This window comes from Malaclemys terrapin, chromosome 20, assembly GCF_027887155.1.
Source record: "Malaclemys terrapin pileata isolate rMalTer1 chromosome 20, rMalTer1.hap1, whole genome shotgun sequence".
Taxonomy (NCBI): Eukaryota; Metazoa; Chordata; order Testudines; family Emydidae; genus Malaclemys; species Malaclemys terrapin.
The window spans coordinates 8,904,117-8,925,601 of NC_071524.1; positions in this window are offsets into that span (position 1 = coordinate 8,904,117).

Sequence of the window (21,485 nt, forward strand, 5' to 3'; positions counted from 1 at the left end):
CTCAGTAATCATTGGATCAGGCCCCAAATGAATTAATAATAAGAGTATGGTTCTACTTCCTTTTAAATCAGTGTCAAATGGTTATAAAACAGCCATCAACGAGTGTAGGCTTGAAATTAGGTGAAGGTTTCTAACCATCAGAGGAGTGAAGTTCTGGAACAGCCTTCAGGGGTAATGGGGGCAAAAAAATCTAACGGGTTTGAAGACTGAGCTTGATAAGTTTATGGAGGGGATGGTATGATGGGACTGCCTACAATGGCATGTAGCTCATCTGCAACTGCTAGCAGTAGATATCTCCAACAGTGAGTGACAGGACATTAGCTGGTGAGGGTTCTGAGTTACTACAGATAATTCTTTCCCAGGTGTCTGGCTGATGGATCTTTTTCACTTGCTCGGGGTACAATTGATCACCATATTTGGGATCAGGAAGTATTTTTTCTCCAGGTTAGATTGGCAGAGACCCTGAGGTTTTTTTTGCCTTCCTCTGCAGAATGGGTTATTTGTAAAGTAGTGTAAATGATGGATTCTCTGTAACTTAAAGTCTTTAAATCATGATTTGAGGACTTCAGTAACACAGCCAGAGGCTATGGGTCTATTACAGGAGTGGTTGGGTGAGGTTTGGTGGCCTGCAATGTGCAGGAGGTCAGACTAGATGATCATGATGGTCCCTTCTGGCCTTAAGTCTATGAGTCTATGAGATGGAACAAAATCAAGCCGGATTTTAATAGCCGATTTGTCTTAGAAATGTTACAAAGTGATAACACTCCACTTTAATCTGGCTCATTATTTAGTAAGACGATTTTCAAAACTGTCTTGTACTTGAGAAAGCTTCTCTCTCTTACTGACAGCAGTTGGTCCAATAAAAGATATTATCACACCCACCTTATCTCTTGAAGTTGAGAATGATTTAAGGAGTTAATTTTATATATATATATATACAATATATACAATTTGCATGCAAGCACATATCACAGTCTATCACTGTTTTGAAACCTTTGAGATCTAAAATGGTCCTCCATCTGAGTCTATCTATGTGCAGTTACCATTTCCCTACTGTACTGAAGCAAAGAATGCAGTTGGGAAAAATAGCCACCGCAGAAGTGTAACCACAGCAAAAGTTTCTGAGGTAAGTTGTTCATTTAAAGTTTAAATATTTCAGTCATTTAAAACTGTGAGCAATTTTCCTAAGTGAAAATTCATATATAATATCATTTTAAAAATCAGAGTTAATAAAAGCATGTTTGATTTCTGCTCTATACAAACCCTGAAAGGCTGCTAGTGAAAGCTTCTATGATGCAGAACTGGGATAGAGTCTGGTAATTAAATATTACTAAATAAAAACAATTAATTTCTCCAAAATCTATTAAGCTCTTTCAAATATTCTATGTAGCCTTAAATCCAAGGCAAGGATCATAGTTTTTCCTTTTAATTTTTAAAATTGACCCTTTTTTAGCTGTTTCAACTAAAAAACACTATCTGATTGTAATTTATATGTCACAAGTGCTGGGTGAATAACATTCAGTGATATGCTACTTTACAAATTTGACCACTTTTTCTCAAATGAATTATTCACCAGGTACATTTTTACATTATTCAACCAGTTCTACATCTGATCAAAAGCTCTTCGGCAATTATATTATTCAGTGAATATCAACAAATCAGTTGAATCCTTTCTTCTGCTGTTCAACTATTTCTGCGTAACTCCATGTTTCTTTTTCCTTTATATTTCCCAGAGCTAATTTCCAGTCTTTCAGAGAATCCAGAAAAGAGTCTCCTCTCACGTGGATTTTTCACTGGTGTATATCTGTTGACTTCAGTGTATTTACAGCACAGTAAACAAAAGCAGAACCTGTATGTATATTTTTCCTGCCTTGTTTGTACATTTCTTTTCTGTTTATGTTTAGCTAAACACCCACCTGGAGAGCTGCAGATTTCTTGGCATGTAAGATGAACACCTTTGAAAAAAACATACAATAAATACATTTTAGTACAAGGAAATGCAAAAGGCCAGATTCTGGTCTTGGTAACACCAGTGTAACACCCTCCAGGGACTTTGGAAACACCCTCTAGGGACTTTGATCAACTCTCTTTGGATTAACATAAGTGTAGATGAAAGCAGAATTTGGCACAGGTTGTACAGAAGTAATTTACTTAAAATAGTCAGGGCATTGTCAGAACAATAGCTAAATGCACACTTGAATTTACACTTTGTTAAGAAATATCAAACTGAAAATCATGAGAGTTCATTTGGTACATTAAAACTTTGGGCCCGAAGAATGTAATTGGATGATGTAGGCTGACACTTCTGCTCACATGGGTCCCACTGAAGTAAATGGACTGCTCAGGTGCAGAGGTTTGCCCACCTGGACAAGTTTGCAGAATCTTTGCTTGCAGTGCAACTGCATAGTAAATAAGATCAAGTAGCAATTTTTATTAGAGACTCTTTCTTAGTTGCTTGTAATTTCTCAAAAAAGTGGATCAGATCCCCAGGAGGTGTAAATCAGCATAGCTCCAATGACTTCAATGGAGTTACACCATTTTATATAAGCTGGTGATCTGGCCTTTCAAATTTAACATGTTTAGGGTTACCACCTGAAAAAGTAAACCAGGTCTAAATTGAAGGAGAAAGGCTTAGGAATTTAGAACTCTGAAGGTTCTATAATTATCTGTGAATATGTACAGTAGAATGAATTTTGTTCAGTATTAAATGATCCTGAAACCTGTTGGTATTTGTGAACATTGCAAATCCATGGCTTCTCATATCTGAATACATTACTTAAAATAACACTCCTAAGTACTATGACAGTTACAGACTCCAGATCTACTTGGATGGAGCCTATTTGTTGAGGAACTGCCTACAGAACTTTGTCCATAACGTCCCCACAGTTCTGGTATTTCCCCAACAACTCAACCTTTCATGCTCCATCATCACAAGGTTTTTAAACCTCCTGAACATGCCAGCACAAGAACAAATGGGTATAAACCTTAGAAGGTTTCTAACCATCAGAGGGGCGAGGTTCTGGAACAGTTTCCCAATACTGGTAGTGGGGGCAAACAAATGTAATTAGTTTTAAGAGAGAGGTGGACAAATTTATAAATCTGATTGTATGCTGGGCTTGCTTGTGATGGTGGGGGACAGGGCTCAGCAGCCCTGGAGCTCACCTCTTATTTACATTGTATGTTAAAAAAGCTCATGCTTCAGAGTTTCAGCTGGCCACCAGCAAGGGTCAGGAAGGGATTCACCCCCCCCCCCCAATATAATCTGGGCCGTTTTTTTAATCTCTTTCCTCTGAAGCATAAGGGATGGCCATGTCTCAAGATGAGACATTGGGAGGCTGGGCCAGTGGCACCAAGCTTTCTTTCCTTTAGTTGTTTGGATGTCTGGTTCTTGCTCAAATACTAGGGTTTAACTAGCAGCCATATGTAGGGTTGGGAAATAATTTTCCTCCAGTCATATTGGCAGGGATCTTGCGGGGCAGGGGAGGGGGGTAGCTTTGCCTTCCTATGTAACATGCGGATTTGGGTCACCTGCCAGGATTATCTGGGTATGTCTCACTTAAGATTTTCCCTGCCACTACGGGAGCCTTAGGCATTGGTGCACCTCGGCCTGTCCTATTCTCTGCCCCTGGCACCTAATAGTTTAATTTCCTGTGGGCAGTGATACTTTGGTCTAATATTCACTGTTGGGTTTAATGTGTGGGTGCTGGGTGGTGTTGGTGGGCCAAAGGACCGGATGATCTCGTTGTCCCTTCTGGCCTTAAATTTCATAGTTCTTGTGTTGCAATGTTTATTACTTTTCTTGGTCATGTGGGGACACTGTATTCAATGTGAGTGTTTCCAGTAACTTCAGAGAGTTTAGATGAGGACTGTAGAGAGGAGTGGACCGAGGGATAGGAGGGGATAGATTTGGGATAATTATTATTATTTTACCTTGGCAGTTAGAGTGTGTGTGTGTGTGAGACATACATTCACACAGAGAACGTAGGCTACAATGACAAGGGGACAAGCTCAGCATTGCATTTCCTCATTTTTAGGTGATTTTACTACCTAGTAGAATTCACAACCCCAAATTAAGCATCTAGGTTTCATATACACCACATAGGGGGAGAGACAGATTGTGAGACCTGCCCCAGAATACCCCTTATCCCATGGTTAGGGAACTCTCCTTGAAGGTGGGAGATCTGGGTTTAGGCTTCTGCTCTCCATTTGAGGTAGAGTGGGCATTTTAGTGTGTCTCCCACATCTTGGGTGAGTGCTCTGGCTACTGGGCATAGGAGCATTCCATCAGCACCATCTCCTCCAGCTGTGGTTTGTGCAGAGACTGAACCTGTAGGCATGCTCTTAGGGGGCCTCCGAGAACGCCTGTCAGATAAACTAAGCATTTCCCACCCTACAAATTGCACTGGGGCTTAAGCACCATCGCGACTTAGGAGGATTTGTCCATACACACTGCAGAAATGTAAGTACCTAGGGGACTTCACTGGAAGACATGTGGGTGCCTGGTGACTTTCAGCACCAGCAGGGTTAGGTGGCATCTAAGCAGCAGTTTTGTGAATGTCAGTGGCACCTAAATGTTGGACTTAAGCACCTAAAGGAGCAATTAGGCATCTAAGACTCCCTTGTGAATCTTACTTTATACAGGTTTCAGAGTAGCAGCCGTGTTAGTCTGTATCCGCAAAAAGAACAGAAGTACTTGTGGCACCTTAGAGACTAACAAGTTTGTTAGTCTCTAAGGTGCCACAAGTACTCCTGTTCTTTTTACTTTATACAGTTTGTCCACAAATTAATTTTGCAATCAATCCAAAAATGCTATTGGAGTAATGCAATAGTTTAATTGTGACATTTCAGTTACAAACTGTTAGAAAATTCAGATTTATTCTCCCCCGTTACACTCCTGGGTGAGCTTCTAAAAAGCACTTAAGTGATTTTGGAGTTCAAGTCCCATTGACTTTCACTGGGTGTTATGCTCCTAAATCACTTGGGGATTTTAAGAATCACACTCTCCTTCAGTAGAATAGACAGAATGCTGGGCAATCACATACTACTTGGTAAATAATGAAATGAAATATAATAGAAAGGAATAGCACTCCCTCACTTCCCATCTTTGACTCTATTTTTAATCATGAGATTAATTATTTAGGCTTCTGTTGAAGTCAGTAGGGCTCCGTGCAGGTGCGGTTATCCTCTCACGCACAGTGAATTGCAGGACTGAATTTAAATTAGGGCCCAGTCCTGCAATTGGCAGGTGCAGCAGTCCACCAGCACAGAACCAGTTGCAGGATACAATGTAAAGCCTCCCATACTGTTATTTTTTACAAGCTATGGTCCCAAACTTATAATGGGGCAGATGCATGGTTCCTACTGCATAGAGTTTACTGCAGGATTGGGGTAAACAATATGCTAAACTTACTCGTGTATGTCTACACACCCAAAAAATTGCAATTTCCAAACTTCCATTGCAGTTTAATTAATGATGTTCAAAATAAGCAGTTATATTTGTTGCATGGATAGAGGTTTATTTTCCACCATCAAATAAGTAAAGGGATCTTGCTAAAACTATCAAATAAAAGCTTTTCTTATAGCTTAAGCCCAAACATAGAACATGTCAGTTCAGAAGGAGTATTTTTGTAAGAAATGCTGTACCAAGCATGTAAAAAAAAGCAAGTATTTTGTTTTTTTACTGAATAATGAATATAATCTTAACTACTGTAAATTTTGCTAACATTAAAGTTCTTAGTCCTAGTCCAATGAAACTGAATGGCTAAACTCATAATGACTGATAGCTACATCACTAATTATCTAAAAGGAAAAGAACCATAGTCAGTAGGAAACTTTGTGTAGCTATTACAATTAGGGGAAAATAATTTAACTAATTAACTAGCATTTATTTCTCTTACCTGACAACCAGTCCTCATCTAGCTATTCATTGGAAATAATGTACCTGATAAATGTAGTCATTTTCTTCAAATCATTATACACATTTTTCCTCTTATTTTTGCAGCTTTCAGTCATGATCCCAGTAAATCTGACCCATCAGTTATCCAGATTTCATGTTCCATAATAATGTTGGATAATCAAGAGATCACTTCTGTATTACAAATGAAGTTATGCTATCAAATATTATGAAAATATTAAATGAACAGGGTTTTTTTTTAAAGTCAGGTTTTATAACTGCCAAAAATATGCTCCCAATCCATAAACACAATGGACTAACATAGTCAAATTGTATTTAATATTGGTCACATTGGTTTTATAAACAAAGGAAGGATCTGATTTACCACTCAGATTTATGGAAATAAGTGGAACTGCACCAGAATAAACCTGCTATAATGGAATGGAAGATCCAGTCCTAAATGTCTAAAGTAGAATTGTCATGAAAATGTTTCAGATTGAGTTAAGAAATATCTTCTAGGCTGTTTTGTCTCTTAAAACCAGACTATCCTTAAAATACTCACAGCAAAGCCAGAGTCCCAGTGACAGAATCATTAGAAGAATCCACGGTAACTGCTCAGTCTTGAAATTTTGCAGAGGCTTATGCTGCTGAGAGTGTAGACTAGAAAAGTCTGCACTAAACTCAATGGGCTTCATAGAACAGCAAACACGGCCACTCTGAACTGAGCTCCACGGTGCTCTTTGGGCTTGCGCTGAGGTTTTTGCTCCTCAGGAGTCAGACAGCAGTCAGGTTGGTGTCACTCTCCTGCAGCTTGTCCTCTTTTACTGTGGGACAGCTGCACTATGTCACTGCTCTTCCTACAACGTGTTTATTCCACTCTCTGTACCAAACCTCCACCAAAAAATTATGTTATAAATTAAATGCAAAGGCTATATAAAGAAGTAAACTTGATCTGTATCAAACAATTTTAATGAGTGATCTAATGATAGTTTAACATGCTGGATGGCCAAATAAATAGGAAAGGACGTATATCAGGAGATGAATATCTTTAATAGATGTTTTTCTTGGAGGATTTTGGAGATCTCTGCTTTGTCAGACTCCCAAGCATGTTCCAGTAATGTCTGTCTGTTGAGATTGGATTTGGCTCTTAGATAAGGTTGGACCTATTTTTCATCAATATTTTAATGAAAGCTGCTACGTTCTTTTGTGTGTATATAAAATGGGCCAGATCACAAGCTGCTGTAAATCAGCCTCAGTCCATTGAAGTCAACAGCCATAGGTTGATTTACACCAGATGGAATTTTGACCGATTTTATACAGTCTATAGCACTGAAAGCATGAAAAGACTATGGACTAGATTAACCACATTCAAAATGTGTGTCCAATGCAAGAAACTCAAGGATTTTAGGTCACAAACAAAGATTCTCTAAAATTGGGTTTTTATTCGATGAAAGAATCACATCACACAGTTGTTATATCAGGTGTCACCATGCAGAGACTGTGGGGAGAAGGTCCGTTCCTTCCAGGCTGGAGTTACCTTTGCCATCTCCCGGGCAGCTGTCATACATTCTACTTGGCATTCCCACACTCCTCGTGGTGGGTGTCATAGTCACAGACTGGGCAGAGCACTGCAGCTGTCTCAGACAAAGGCAAACCTTCGGCTAGAGACACTGCCATCACCAGGCTCTGAAATGCCTGAGTCTCTGCTGAGGGTAGGGAAAGATCCGGGCTCTAGGACCTAGAAAGTTGCCCTTCGGATCAGCAGCTCTTGTCCTTCCCCTCTCCTCAGGTATTTGTTTGCATACACAGAGAAGTAACTTAATTCCTTTTGGGGACTGACAAAACATGGGGCTTAACTGTGGTTTTATCACTGCCCATCCAGTGAACGTGTCCCCATTAACTCCCTCCTTCCACCCCCACTGATGGGCCGGTGGATCTGCACCTGGCAGCTTGCAACTTGACATGTAGGCAGTGGATGAGGGTGAATGGTTCAGCATGATGGTTATATGCCATCAGCAAACTGGCTGCAAGAAACCCTCTCTCCAGAGATTCAGTCACACAATTACTCAGTGAGGCTGGGCTGCAGCTGCCCTTTACAGGACTGCACTGCGACTCAGTGGGCGGTGTGGGTAATCTCAGGTAAAGTGACCCCACTGGTGACATATGAAACACCACTTTTCCCCACACCTTCCCAGGGCTTCTCGGAGGTGGTTCCCCCTTCTCCCCCATCCACACGGTGTGAATCTCTGCTGGGGCCTGGTCCCTATCCTCTGATCCCATTCCATCCCTATTAGGTTTTCTATCAAACCCAGGCTGACTATCCACATAAAGTTCTGCCTCTTTCCCAGCTATGGTTACAGCTCTAGGATTTTGCCTATTAACCATGATTTCAGATTGGGGTGGCTGAATTTATAGAACTGTTCTATAACCATTAAGTCATAGGCCTCATTGACAGTGGTACCTTCCACAGTTCCTCATTTTCAGACAAAACCCCTAATTTGGGTCGAAACTTCTGGTCATTAGAATATAGTACATTTACTAGTTGTGTTTTTGTCCGATCCTCAGGGTTTAACCTCCTTTCTCTGCATAGCTCACCCAGCCTATTTCTTGTCAGATGTTCATTTTCTTCTCTCTCTCTTTTTTCTGTCCCTTTCCTGAAAAGACAGTTGAGTCTTTTCTCTGTGCTTTTCCCTCCTAAGGTACTTGCTTTGACTGCTGTTGACACTTATGCCAGTTCACACTGTTACAAATCCCATATACATTGCCATCATATCCATCACAGTGCAGGGCATCTATATTTCCCGTCTGTGTTCCAGAAGGCCTCTCACTCTACGCCTCCAGCTCCCCAGGCATTGCCTCTCTTGAGTGGAGACATGTGTCTCTCTCCCTTCGGACTGCGGTATTTCCAGGCTGAACAGTTCCCTGACTGCACTGGGATATCCCCAGCAAAAGACAGAGATCACCCCCAACTCCAACAAGGGCTCTGGTTGGAGATTAGTCTTTCAAAACCCCATATAGGCATTGTTTCCTGTAGTCCCAAGTTCATCAAAGCTTTCATGCATCAAAGCTTCAGCTAAGAACCAGCACCCATGTCTTATGGGGACTCAGCTGGCCAAAGAGCTTCCAACCCTCCCCTAAGGATTGGCATCTGCCCATTTGCTGGATCAGAAAGAGGGCCCTGAGTCAGTTTAAACTCAGGCTATTTAACCAAACATCCTTTCTTTGTCTGTTAGCCCCTGGGGAATCCATTTTGAACCAGTATAGGCAAGCCTCTGTCCCGGTGATAGTGGCTCTCTGGAGATGTTACAACCAGAGTGAATTTGCCTAACAACCCCAGTGTTCTTAGTTCCTGAAGGGCTGCAGTCCCTGTCCTACATGGAATTACATATAATCCCCCAAAATACATAAACATTTGCATTCTTAATAACGTGAACTCCTAAAATACTTGAACTTAATTCAAAAAGGTTTGTCCAGGATATTATCATATCGGTCACTCAAAAATCTGGGGAAACTTCAGCATTGCTCCCATTGGAACAGTCTGAGCCCCTTCCAAGTTACATTGGAAACGGTTTGCAATTTTGTTGAGCTAAAAGAAAGGAAATAGTCGAGGGTTATGGGTTTGTCTTCATTTAAATGTCTGTAAAGTGCCAAGCACTTGTGTGGCTACTCTAAGTAGTAATTCAGGGCCAGATTGGGATAGTCTTACTCACAGTAAGTAGCACCTTACTCTGTGAGGAGTTCCATTGACTTCAGAGGGACTGCTTGTGATTCAAGGTACTACTGAATGTGAGGGTAATGCAGTCTGGCTTCAAGAAGCAGCATGCATACCCTGAAATTGAAAAAAGGTTCAGATTAACAGGGAACTGGATCTCATGTGCTCAGATCTTATTGCACTGGCATATGAATTTGCTGGTTTGCTGGAAATTGAAGTGAGATGAACAGTCTTATTGTAAAAAATACCATAGGACTTGCCGGAATTTGAACTTGCCTGGTGACTACAGTAGAACCTCAGAATTACGAACAACAAAGTTACGAACTGACTGGTCAACCACACACCTAATTTGGAACCAGAAGTACGCTATCAGGCAACAGCAAATATTAAAAAAAAAGAGAAGCAAATAGAGTACAGTACTAAACGTAAACTACTAAAAAAATATATAGAAAAGTTTTAACCAAAAAAAAAAAAAAATGGACAAGGTAAGGAAACTTTCTGGACTTGTTTCATTTAAATTAAGCTGCTTAAAAGCAGCATTTTTCTTCTGCATAGTAAAGTTTCAAAGCTGTATTAAGTCAATGCTCCATTATAAACTTTTGAAAGAACAACCATAACATTTCCAAGGTGTTCATAACTCTGAGCTTCTACTATATGTTTCAAACTCTTAAAACACTGGAAAATATGGTTTGAAATAAATAAATAGTACTAGAAAATAGCCACAGTATTCGTGAATATAGAGATAGAGCAAACGTGTTTGTGTCCAGCTTGATTAAAAGTTCTTGTATATGAAAAAGATTAATCAAAATCACTGGTTCAGAAATACTGGTGGGTTGAAAGTTTTGTTAGGAAACATTGGTTCTGATGTACATTCATGCCACTGGCACAAGGGGTGGTCAAGTGATTAAAGATAGGTAGGTGCCTAATGATGTAGATGGGCAGCTGATGGGATTTTCAAAATTGTTTGGTGCCTAAATTCCACTGAAGTCGGTAGGCATTATGCACCAAACCTGCCTAGGAACTTTTGAAAATCCCACTAGGTGCATATGTGCATCTTTAGGTGCCTAAAAACCTTTGAAAATCTGGCCCAAGATGCTTGAAGAATAAGATGCATATTGACAACTTGGTTTAATGCAAATATTTAAGCCTTGTAGACAATTTCTAGCTTTCAGCATCTGTTTTCTTTGCTATTGTGGATAAAGAGCCTACCTCTTCAGCTTGTAGCTTTGGTTCTAAGTTATGGTTTGATTCTCACAGGGGGTCACTTATTTACAATTATGATTTGTATTTTTAGGAGCTAGAGTCACTGGGGAAGGAGGATGCATCAGACAGAAGTCAACTCTAAGTGGGGGAAGCAGAAGACAGTTATAGTTGTGAAGTTTCTTCCTATATAGCCTCAATGCAGGTGGATTCCATCATCCCTAGAATCATAGAACATCAGGGTTGGAAGGAACCTCAGGCAGTCATCTAGTCCAACCCCCTGCTCAAAGCAGGGCCAATTCCCATGCAGATTTTTACCGCAGTTCCCTAAGTGGCCCCCTCAAGGATTGAACTCACAACCCTGGGTTTAGAGGGCCAATGCTCAAACCACTGAGCCATCCCTCTAGAGAATCCACTGTAAAATAAGAGTCTAAATGGAGACTGTGGAATGATTCTCTCAACTGGCACCAAGAACACAGTATGGACCACGATTGCTAGCACTTTAAAGATGCAGATGTTCAGCAATGATCCCTATTACATACATAAGTACACCAGATATTATCTCAAAGTGCACTTGACCGGATGGTGCAGAAAAGAGAATCTTTCACGTAAAACTGTTTAAGAAACTAAACTATCATCCAACAGGAGATTCTGATGTTTTGACGTGTTTTCTTCACAAAAAGGGATAAAAGTCAAAATACTGATAATTCTTGTGGAATGAAAGTTCTAAAAAGCTTTTATTTGGAAATACTGAAACAAAAATATTTAAACATTTTAGTTAAAATGTTTCATTTCAGAATGTTGGCACATTAGAAGCTTGATAAAAAAAAGTGGGTTTTTTTTAGAATTTTCCTGCTGAAATACTGGGAAACGTTGTCAAAAATCAACATTTTGTCATGAAAAAAATTAGATGTTGATGAAACCCCACACTTCATCAAGAATTTTTGTCACTCAAGAAATTTCAACAAGCTCTAGTTTTAGATTTATAAGACATAAGAAAGTATTTTGACCTTAACCTGAAGGAGATCAGCTCTATGGTAATCACATGGGAATAGTCAAAAACAACAAGGAGTCTGGTGGCACCTTAAAGACTAACAGATTTATTTGGGCATAAGCTTTCGTGAGTAAAAATCACGAAAGCTTATGCCCAAATAAATCTGTTAGTCTTTAAGGTGCCACCAGACTCCTTGTTGTTTTTGTAGATACAGACTAACACGGCTACCCCCTGATGGGAATAGTCAGTGGGTAGTAAAAATGTGTAGTTTTTGTGTTGAAAATCAAACTAGAACCTACCAAATAAAGTCATTTCTTCTTCTTGAATCCTTGGTTTTTTAGGTGTGAGACAAAGTGGGTGAGGTAATATCTTTTATTGAACCAACTTCTGTTGGTGAGAGAGACAAGCTTTTGAGCCCCACAGAGCTCTTTTTTCAGATGTCTTTAAGTGGGGACAGGTGGGACAAATATCTCAACCTAACAATTTGGGGAAAACTCTGTGGAATCTTGTATAGTGCATACTATCTATCTCATACTTTGTCACACACCCCGTCTCTCCTGCAGCAAGGAGTGACCAGTTCCAGTGTTTCAACCTGGATTTCAAATGTGATAATAAAGTTGCAATTCACAGGCATGTGAGAAAGAACCTGACATTTTTAGTCTTAACCCCAGTCCCCTGATGTGGGCCAGGGATACAAAGGTCACATGTTAAGCATCAATAGCCACTTACTTCAGGGGCTCCTATTACATCTTCCACCACCACACCAAATCATTTGCTGCCTTGGTGGCAGGGGCGGCTCTAGGCACCAGCTAAACAAGCTGGTGCCTAGGGCGGCAAAATGTATGGGGCGGCAAAATGCTGAGTTACCGGCTCCCGCCTGGGGGGGAAGTGGCCGCTGCCCACAGGAGAGCGGCGCAAACAAGCCGAGGAGCGGCCCGTCCTCTGAAGCCAGGGCAGGACCGTGCTACCGGTGCCTGCCTGCGGGGGTGGCCGCTTCCCACTGCCCACAGGAGAGCGGCGCAAACAAGCCGAGGAGCGGCCCGTCCTCTGAAGCCAGGGCAGGACCGTGCTACCGGTGCCTGCCTGCGGGGGTGGCCGCTTCCCACTGCCCGCGGGAGAGCGGCGTGAACAAGCCGAGGAGCGGCCCGTCCTCTGCAGCTGGGGCAGGGCCATGCTACCGGCGCCTGCCTGAGGGGTGGCTGCTTCCCGCTGCCTGCGGGAGAGCGGCGTGAACAAGCCAAGGAGCGGCCCATCCTCTGCAGCTGGGGCAGGGCCGCGCTACCGGCTCCACCTGGGGGGTGGGCGCTGACAGTGGGAGAGCAGCGGGAGCCAGTAGCACGGCCCTGCCCCAGCCTCCTCCTCCTCCTCCCTGCGCTGCCTCCTGCCAGGGGAGGGGAGAGGGGAGAGGAGCGGCAGCCTGGGCTGATCCCAGCTCGTGCCAGAGCCAAGGTGAAGCCCAAGGATGAACAGGGCTGGGATCCAGCAGCAGCCCCAACCCCTGGCCCTGGGAGCGGCGGTGACCAGAGATGACTCCACCTCAGGCCAGATCTGCAGCAAGGTAAGAGTCGAGCCAGGCAGGAGGGTCCCCAGGACCCCTGGGGAGCTTCTGCCTGCTGGAGCCCCAGAGGCTGCTGCCTCCCTCCCCAGCCCTTCACAGCACTCCAGTGCCTGGAGTCTCTTTTTGCCTCCCCTCCTGCAGGGGGCGAGCGACCTGGCAGAGAGGAGCAGCATCTGCCCAGCAAGCCCAGCACCTCTTCCTTGGTTCCTCCAGCCCCAGAGCCCTCTCCATTTCATGCTCCTCGGGCTCCCAGCAGGGTGGCCTCAGGGTGCCGGTGCCTGGAGTCTCCTTCTGTCTCCCCCCCTGCAGGGGGTGAGCAACCTGGCAGAGAGGGGCAGCATCTGTCCAGCAAGCCCAGCACCTCTTCCTTGGCTCCTCCAGCCACAGAGCTCTCTCCATTGCATGCCCCTCGGGCTCCCAGCTGGGCGGCCTCAGCACTGGGAAAACGCCAGCAGGGCTGGGTCCAGTGTGTATCCGAGCTCGTGGGGAGCTCTCTCGCCCCAATGACTAGCGCCTTATCTATGGCAAGTACAGTAGTGCAATAGGAGTGTGACGTGAAAAATATCATGTCATGTTGTGACACGGTCACTCAAATCACGATTATGTGTGTGTACTGTGCTGCCCTATTGACGCCATTCTCGCTAATTTCCGTTTCGCGTCGGTGCCAGTGGTTATAGGGCTAAAATGCCGGGACAAAAACGAAAACGACTTTCTGGTGCTGCTTACTGGCAACAAAGAGAGAAATGGCAAAAAGAATTAGAAAAACTATCTCCTACTTCAAAAAAGTATTTTAAAAAAGTCGACAATCAAGGAGAAAGCTCTAAGCAATGCACTGAAGGTGATTATTCATCAACTGATGAAGACCGATCCAACCAAAGATTACCTTTATCAACTGATAAAGATGAACAACAATCTGACCAAAGATTATCTTCACTAACTGATAAAGATGAACAATCACAATCCATCCAAAGATTTACTACTTCAGCTGAAGAGTCCAGAAATGAAGAACTGTTATCCAAATCTAAAACTGAAGAACAATTATTGGAAGGTGGAGAGACTGACATAGGATCGGATCCAAGTACATGGCTGACAATAATTACTGATACAATGCGAATTATTATTGTGAAAAAAGGTCCTTCAAAACTAGATCCTACATTTGAATATCCATTTAATGAGTCAAATCGTCGATTTATGCCATCCAGAATGAAGAAAAAAATGAGAAATGGGGAACAAATTAATAGATCGTGGTTAGTGTATTCACAGACCAAAGATGTAGTTTTTTGTTTTTGCTACAAACTGTTCTGTAACTCGGACATTTTTCTGGCAACTGCAGGTTTTAATGACTGGCGAAATTTGCATCAGCATTTGAAAGAACATGAAACATCAAAAAATCATTTACGCTCATTGACAAATTGGATTGAGCTGTCAAACAGATTACATACTGGTACAACAATCAATGTGGTACAGCAACGTCGACTAAATTCAGAAATTCTATGTTGGCAAGCAGTGTTGGAACATTTACTGGCAATCATTAATTTCCTAGCCGAACAGTGCCTCGCATTCCGTGGAGCCTCGGATATTTTATATGAGAATAGCAATGGAAATTTCTTAAAATTGGTTGAGTTATTGGCAAAATTTGATAATGTTATGGCTGAGCATGTATGAAGTGTGGAAGATGGAGAGATTCACACCCATTATTTGGGTAAAAATACACAAAATGAGATAATAGAATTAATTTCTAATGGAGTGTGTAATGAAATTTTATTGAATTTGAAACATGCCAAATATTACTCAATTATAGTTGATTGTACTCAAGATCTGAGCAAAACCGAGCAAATGTCAATAGTTTTACGATTTCTGAAAATTGATGAAAATGCAGAAGTGAAAATTTGTGAACACTTTCTAGAATTTATACCAGTGAATGAAACTACTGGGAAAGCCCTCACAGATGTCATTCTACAGAGATTGGAACACTATGGAATACCTTTAGAAAATATGCACGGCCAAGGGTACAATAACGGCTCAAACATGTGAGGACGACATGCAGGTGTACAGCAAAGAATATTGAATTTAAACAATCGAGCTTTTTTCATTCCTTGCCATGCGCATTCGCTCAATCTGGTTGTCAGTGATGCCACCAAATCATCTAAAGATGCCGTTTCATATTTTACCACAGTGCAAGCAATTTACAACTTTTTTAGTGCTTCCACACACCGTTGGGCAGTCTTGAAGAAGCATCTTGAACAAAAACTCACACTTAAACCTCTGAGTCAAACTAGATGGGAAAGCAGGATAGAAGCTATTAGACCATTCCGATATTCATCAGGAGAGATTTACGATGCACTATTCGAAATAAGCCAGGACTTGTCGTATGATCCTTCATTTCGACATGAAGCTGAAACATTGGCTCAGAAAATGATGCAGTTTCAATTTTCATGTTGCACGGTTATTTGGCACAATATTCTAAATCAAATTAATTTGACCAGCAAAGTTATGCAGAACATAACCATAGACATATCCGAGGCAAAGATGATTTTGAATAAAACGCTGGAATATTTAAAAAAAATACTGTTCAGATGAAGGATTTGAAGAAACTGTCAAAGAAGCAACAACAATAGCAGAGGATCTTGATTTTGAACAATGTTTGCACCTCAAAAATTCATTTGTCCTTTGAAAAAAACAAGACAGTTTTGTTACGAGGCTCATGATGATCCTATTCTCGATCCAAATGAAAGGTTTAAAGTTGAATGTTTCTATTGTATTTTGGATGTAGCTATAACTTCCATTGAAGAAAGATTTTGTCAGTTGCATGGTCATTGTGAAGCTTTAAAATTTTTATACGATATTGGAAATATTAAAAATCAGTTTTCCAAAGAAGACCTCATGAAGCAGTGCCAAGACCTACATTTAGCGCTCAGTACTGATAACGCTGCTCACATTGATGCAGTAGAATTGTATGATGAATTAATAGCTTTATCTGAGCTAATAAGTCCCAAAACTTCTCCTCTAAAAGTATTAGAATTTATAGCAAGAAATGATTTTTTTCACTCCAAACACTGCTATAGCATTACGCATTCTTTTAACATTACCAGTATCAGTGGATTCTGGTGAGTGCAGTTTCTCAAAACTAAAATTACTAAAAAATTATTTGAGGTCCACCATGTCTCAAAATTGTATGTCAGGACTGGCATTAATTTCAATTGAAAGTACTATTGCAAAAAAATTAGATTTCACTGACTTATTAAAAGACTACGCAAGTATAAAAACCAGAAAAATTCAGTTCATATAAATTCTTTTAATTTATGAGAAACTGGAAGACACTAAAGTTTTTCATTACAGTTGAACTCAAATTGTTTGTTGTTGTGTTTTTGTTAAAATTAAATGTTAAAATTACACTAGTAGGAAATTGTTTTATTTCACTAACTACAAATTCTCTGTTTTCATTTTTTTTAAATTTAAACAGTCAAAACAAAACTGCAAAGTGCAAACATGTGTAAAAGCCAAAAATTTTTTTGCTTGGGGCAGCAAAAAACCTAGAGCTGGCCCTGCTTGGTGGGGGCCTTCCACTAGTCCTCCTGTTTGGGCAGGTTGGGTCGTGATCTGTTCCAGAGGAGGGAACACTCAGATACTACCCAATCTGAGTGGCAGACTGTGTGTGTGGAGTCCAACACTACCCCAGTAGAACCATAGACATGTGGCTACAACAAGCCCCACCCCCTTGTGCTTATTTTTGGGTCACACTTTCAAGATATTTTTCCCTGACACATCAGGGCTAGAAACTTGTTTTTCTTAAAATGAATGATTGTTATTTTTATTTGTAGGAGCCCCAGTCATGGCCCAGGACTCCATTGTGCTTGTGACACTGTGGGGTTCAACCCAGACCAGTAAGGTCTGTCTCACTGCCTACCCTGTAACCCTGGATGCCTCTGTGCTGTCTAGCTTTGGTTCAGAGCCCTGGCACTAGCAGCCTGCTCAGAGCACAATAGTCTCACCTGGCTTCCACCAGCCTGGTTAGTCCTGGCAGGGTAATCCCAACAGCCCTTCTAGTCCCAAGTTCTCCCCCAAAACATCTTTCTCTGCAGTGCACAGCAGCTCTTACTATAGCACCCACAAAACACTTCCCAGGGTAAAAGACCTGGGGTTTTGGTGGTGGGCCTTCAGCTCATTGGATAGGGTGAGCATTCGTGGGCCGAGGTCCCCACCCTTCTGCACCCTCTGTCTCTCTCATGGGGTAGAGGGTGCTCAGACTCAGAACAAGCTAGTTTTGGAGGGGTAGACTGAGGAGAGCCTACGTTGAGTTACAGGTTATATAATAGGCAACAGAGAGTCCTGTGGCACCTTATAGACTAAAAGATGTATTGGAGCATAAGCTTTCCTGGGTGACTACCCACTTCGTCAGACGCATGTAATGGAAATTTCCAGAGGCAGGTATAAATATGCAGGTTATATAATAGGATGCCTGTAACCCCCACACTGGAACCAATTAAATGCCTGGTATAGGAGAATGTGGGTGATGGCCAGGTAGCATCCCTCCTCGTGTTAAAGGTGAATAAAAGTTGCAGCCAGTTGCTTAAAATCCACTCATGTGTATGACTTTATTTCACTGCTGTGTCTGCATCAATGTGTGTTTGGAGCTGCACTGGATGATTCCAGTTCAGAAAGTTTGTATTTGTTTATCTGATTTTTGTTAAGGCTTGTGCAGAATCCCTTCGGCTGTTCTTAGATGACAGTGAAAAAATATTTTTGTCCATTGTAAGGAAACATGTGTCCAGCCTTTTATGTTCTTCATGCACAAATCAAAATTGGCTGAACTCGCAAAACCAGGCATGTCCATAATCCTTATAGAGGAAAATGCCTATAAGTGAATTTGAAAAACACCCCCCAGCCTCCTTGCTGGCTAAATCACTGATTGAAATATCATTTGTGAGTATGACCAAGAGCCCCTGGTAACAGCTGAGCAGTCTGCTGAAGATTTACACTTATTAAGACATCACTACATATTCCCAATGCATATCCTGGAACAGGATGTGGAATTGGAGTTAGACAGGGAAAATTTCTGTAGCTGTTAGGACATTTTGCATGAAGGAGATTTGTGTCTCACTGAAGAACAACAGTACAGTCCCCACGCCCCTAACATGTCTTAATGTAAGGGACAGGAGAAAACTTAGAGTCTGATAAGACTTTATCTTCCCTATACCCGCTTCATAAATATCCCTTTATGCGCAACCCCCTGACTCTTCACCACATCTACATCTTTCTCCAAATTCTCCCACCTTCCCTCACTTTCTATCCAATATCCTCCGCTCCTTCATATCTCCCTGTTTTCCTCTACACCCTTGCTAATAGTTTTGGGGGTGATTCCCTCCAGGGATTAGGGTATTGTGTGAAGCCAGATTGTTCTCCTTCTAAGCCTATTGAAGCAGTAGGGGATTTTTTGTCTTTCCCAAATAACATAGACCTCGGGAGGAGGAAGGACGAGTATTAAAGGCCATTGGGTCTGGCTCTCAGCTTCTCATTTCTCCTTTGAGCCTGGGGAAACTGCATTGGCCAGGAAGGCAAAATTCACGTTTCATTATTATTTTATTTGATTGCATTATACATTTTTTTGCAAAGCAAACTGGTGTGATGTTGAACAACACTTGCCTGTCACAATCTGCAAATACTGCACAGAAATGTAATAACTAATATTAGCTATGAGTTGAGCAGTGGTTTTAAAATGACAAAATCCTGAATACTGCATGGACACCATTTGATTTCATAGTCATACACATTCAGAAACCACAGGATGTGGCTAGAGTAAAATAAAAGGTGTATGAGAACAATGAAGAAACATGTTTCTCCCACGTCCATGTCTCCACAGACCCTCATGCTCTCGTGCTAACAACAGAGAAGATTATTTGATGTGCTGTACTGTCTTTATTTATTTTCTGAGAAACATCTATTTTCTCGTGGTCACTTTTTGAAGTCACTTCCCAAAACACGTCTTGCCCTACATCTGTAAAACTGAATTCCAGTTCCGACACACAATGTAGTAACATAATTGTCAACAAGGAATAAATTTTAAAAAAAGTAAACATAAATTATGGAACAAGTAAAAAATACACTAAAGTTTACTGCTCTCATCACTCTGGCATTGTTGCACCCCATTTCCCATTCTTGTCTGTAAAAAGCTAAAGTAGCAGGTATTGGGTCCTGATTAAGGAAAGCACTTAAGCCCTTGCTTAACTTTAACCATGGGAGATGTCACCTTGAACTGCTTTGTTGAACTAGAACCTAGAGAAGGAGTGTTCGTACTATTTGTAAAGCTCTCAGGATAAATAGATTACACTGCTCTACAGCCAAAATGCTTCTGAAATAAATGTAGTCAAACTTTACTAATTCTGGGTCACTGAGAACAAAAATGATGCTTAAAATTGTTGATTGGCTCTAGTTTTCAAGATATGCTATTGGGTCAGTATATACGACCCTTGACTTGGGAATGGCGGAGGATAAGTGAGTTATAAAGGGAAGGGATCTCAATTTAAACCAGAAATGACTGAAATACATCTTTGACTGGATCTATGAATAAATCTATGACTGGGTTTGGACAGTACTTGCTTTTTAGGTAAAACAATGAATGATGCAATCCGAAGCTGGTATTGCATCATACATGATATGAATTGCATCATGTTATTCCTAGAAGTCATGGATGATGCAATCATAACGAAGCTTACATCACTCTGCTGAACAAATTGCCCTATATCAGCTCTAGAAATCATACAGTGTCGTGCTCTCTTATTTGTCAGTGTTTGATTTTGCAAAGGGACATATTTCTGTTTAGCCAAAGTGAGCAGAGATGCCTTGTACTTGTGTGAACAGTGCAGATAACTTCTGCTATGTTTGTGGTGAAGTGACTTTTGCATCACAAAAGCGCAGTATAACCACTATGGTTAAGAAAGCCTATCACCTTTATTTTGGCTGCAAAATTGGAGATGAGAACAAGAGGTGGGCCCCACACATATGCTGCAACACTTGTGCAACAAATCTTCGCCAGTGGTTGAACAGGAAAAGGAAATCTATGCCTTTTGCAGTGCCAATGATTTGGAGAGAGCCAACAGATCATACCAGCAATTGTTACTTCTGCATGGTGCCTCCAGTTGGGAAAGGTGTGTCAAAGAAGAAAAAGTGGACTGTGCATTACCCAAACATTCCATCAGCTATACGCCCAGTACCCCATGGAGAAGGGTAGTTCCAATGCCGGTTCCTGATGCACCAGAATCATTCTCACTTGAGTCAGACGAGGAAGAGGAAGAGGATGAAACTTCTGGTCCTGAACCATCAATGTCACAGGACCCACATTTTCTCCCATCCTCCTCCTCTGAACCACACTTCATAACACAAGGTGAACTAAATGACCTTGTCAGGGATTTGGAACTACCCAAGAGTAAGGCAGAGCTGTTGGGCTCCAGACTACAGCAGTGGAATCTCCTGGCAGGTGATGTTAGGGTTTCCATATTCCATGACCGTCAAAAGGATCTTGTCCCATTCTTCTTCATGGAAGGTGATCTTGTAGCCTGCAACAACATCGATGGTGTGATGGCAGCCCTCAACATCGTTCACGATCCAGATGAGTGGAGACTGTTCATTGATTCATCGAAGATGATTCTTAAAGCTGTTTTACTGCATAATGGCAATGTTTTGCCATCAATTCCAGTTGGTCATGCAGTCCATATGAAGGAAACCTATGACAACATGAAACAACTTTTGAGGTGCATAAACTATGACCAACATCAGTGGCAGCTTTGTGGCGATTTGAAGGTTGTTGCTCTCTTGCTTGGTCTGCAGACTGGATACACAAAGTACTGCTGTTTTCTCTGTGAATGGGATAGTCGTGCAAGAGATTCCCACTACATCAAGAAAGATTGGCCACTCCGACAGTCATTGCAGCCTGGGAGGAAAAGTGTTCAGCATCCACCATTTGTTGAATCAAGGAAGATTTTGTTACCACCCTTGCACATCAAGCTGGGTCTGATGAAGAACTTTGTCAAGGCCATTGACAAAACACAAGCAGCTTTCAAGTACCTCTGTGGAAAATTTCCAAGGTTAAGTGAAGCTAAGATAAAGGAAGGTGTCTTTGTTGGTCCTCAGA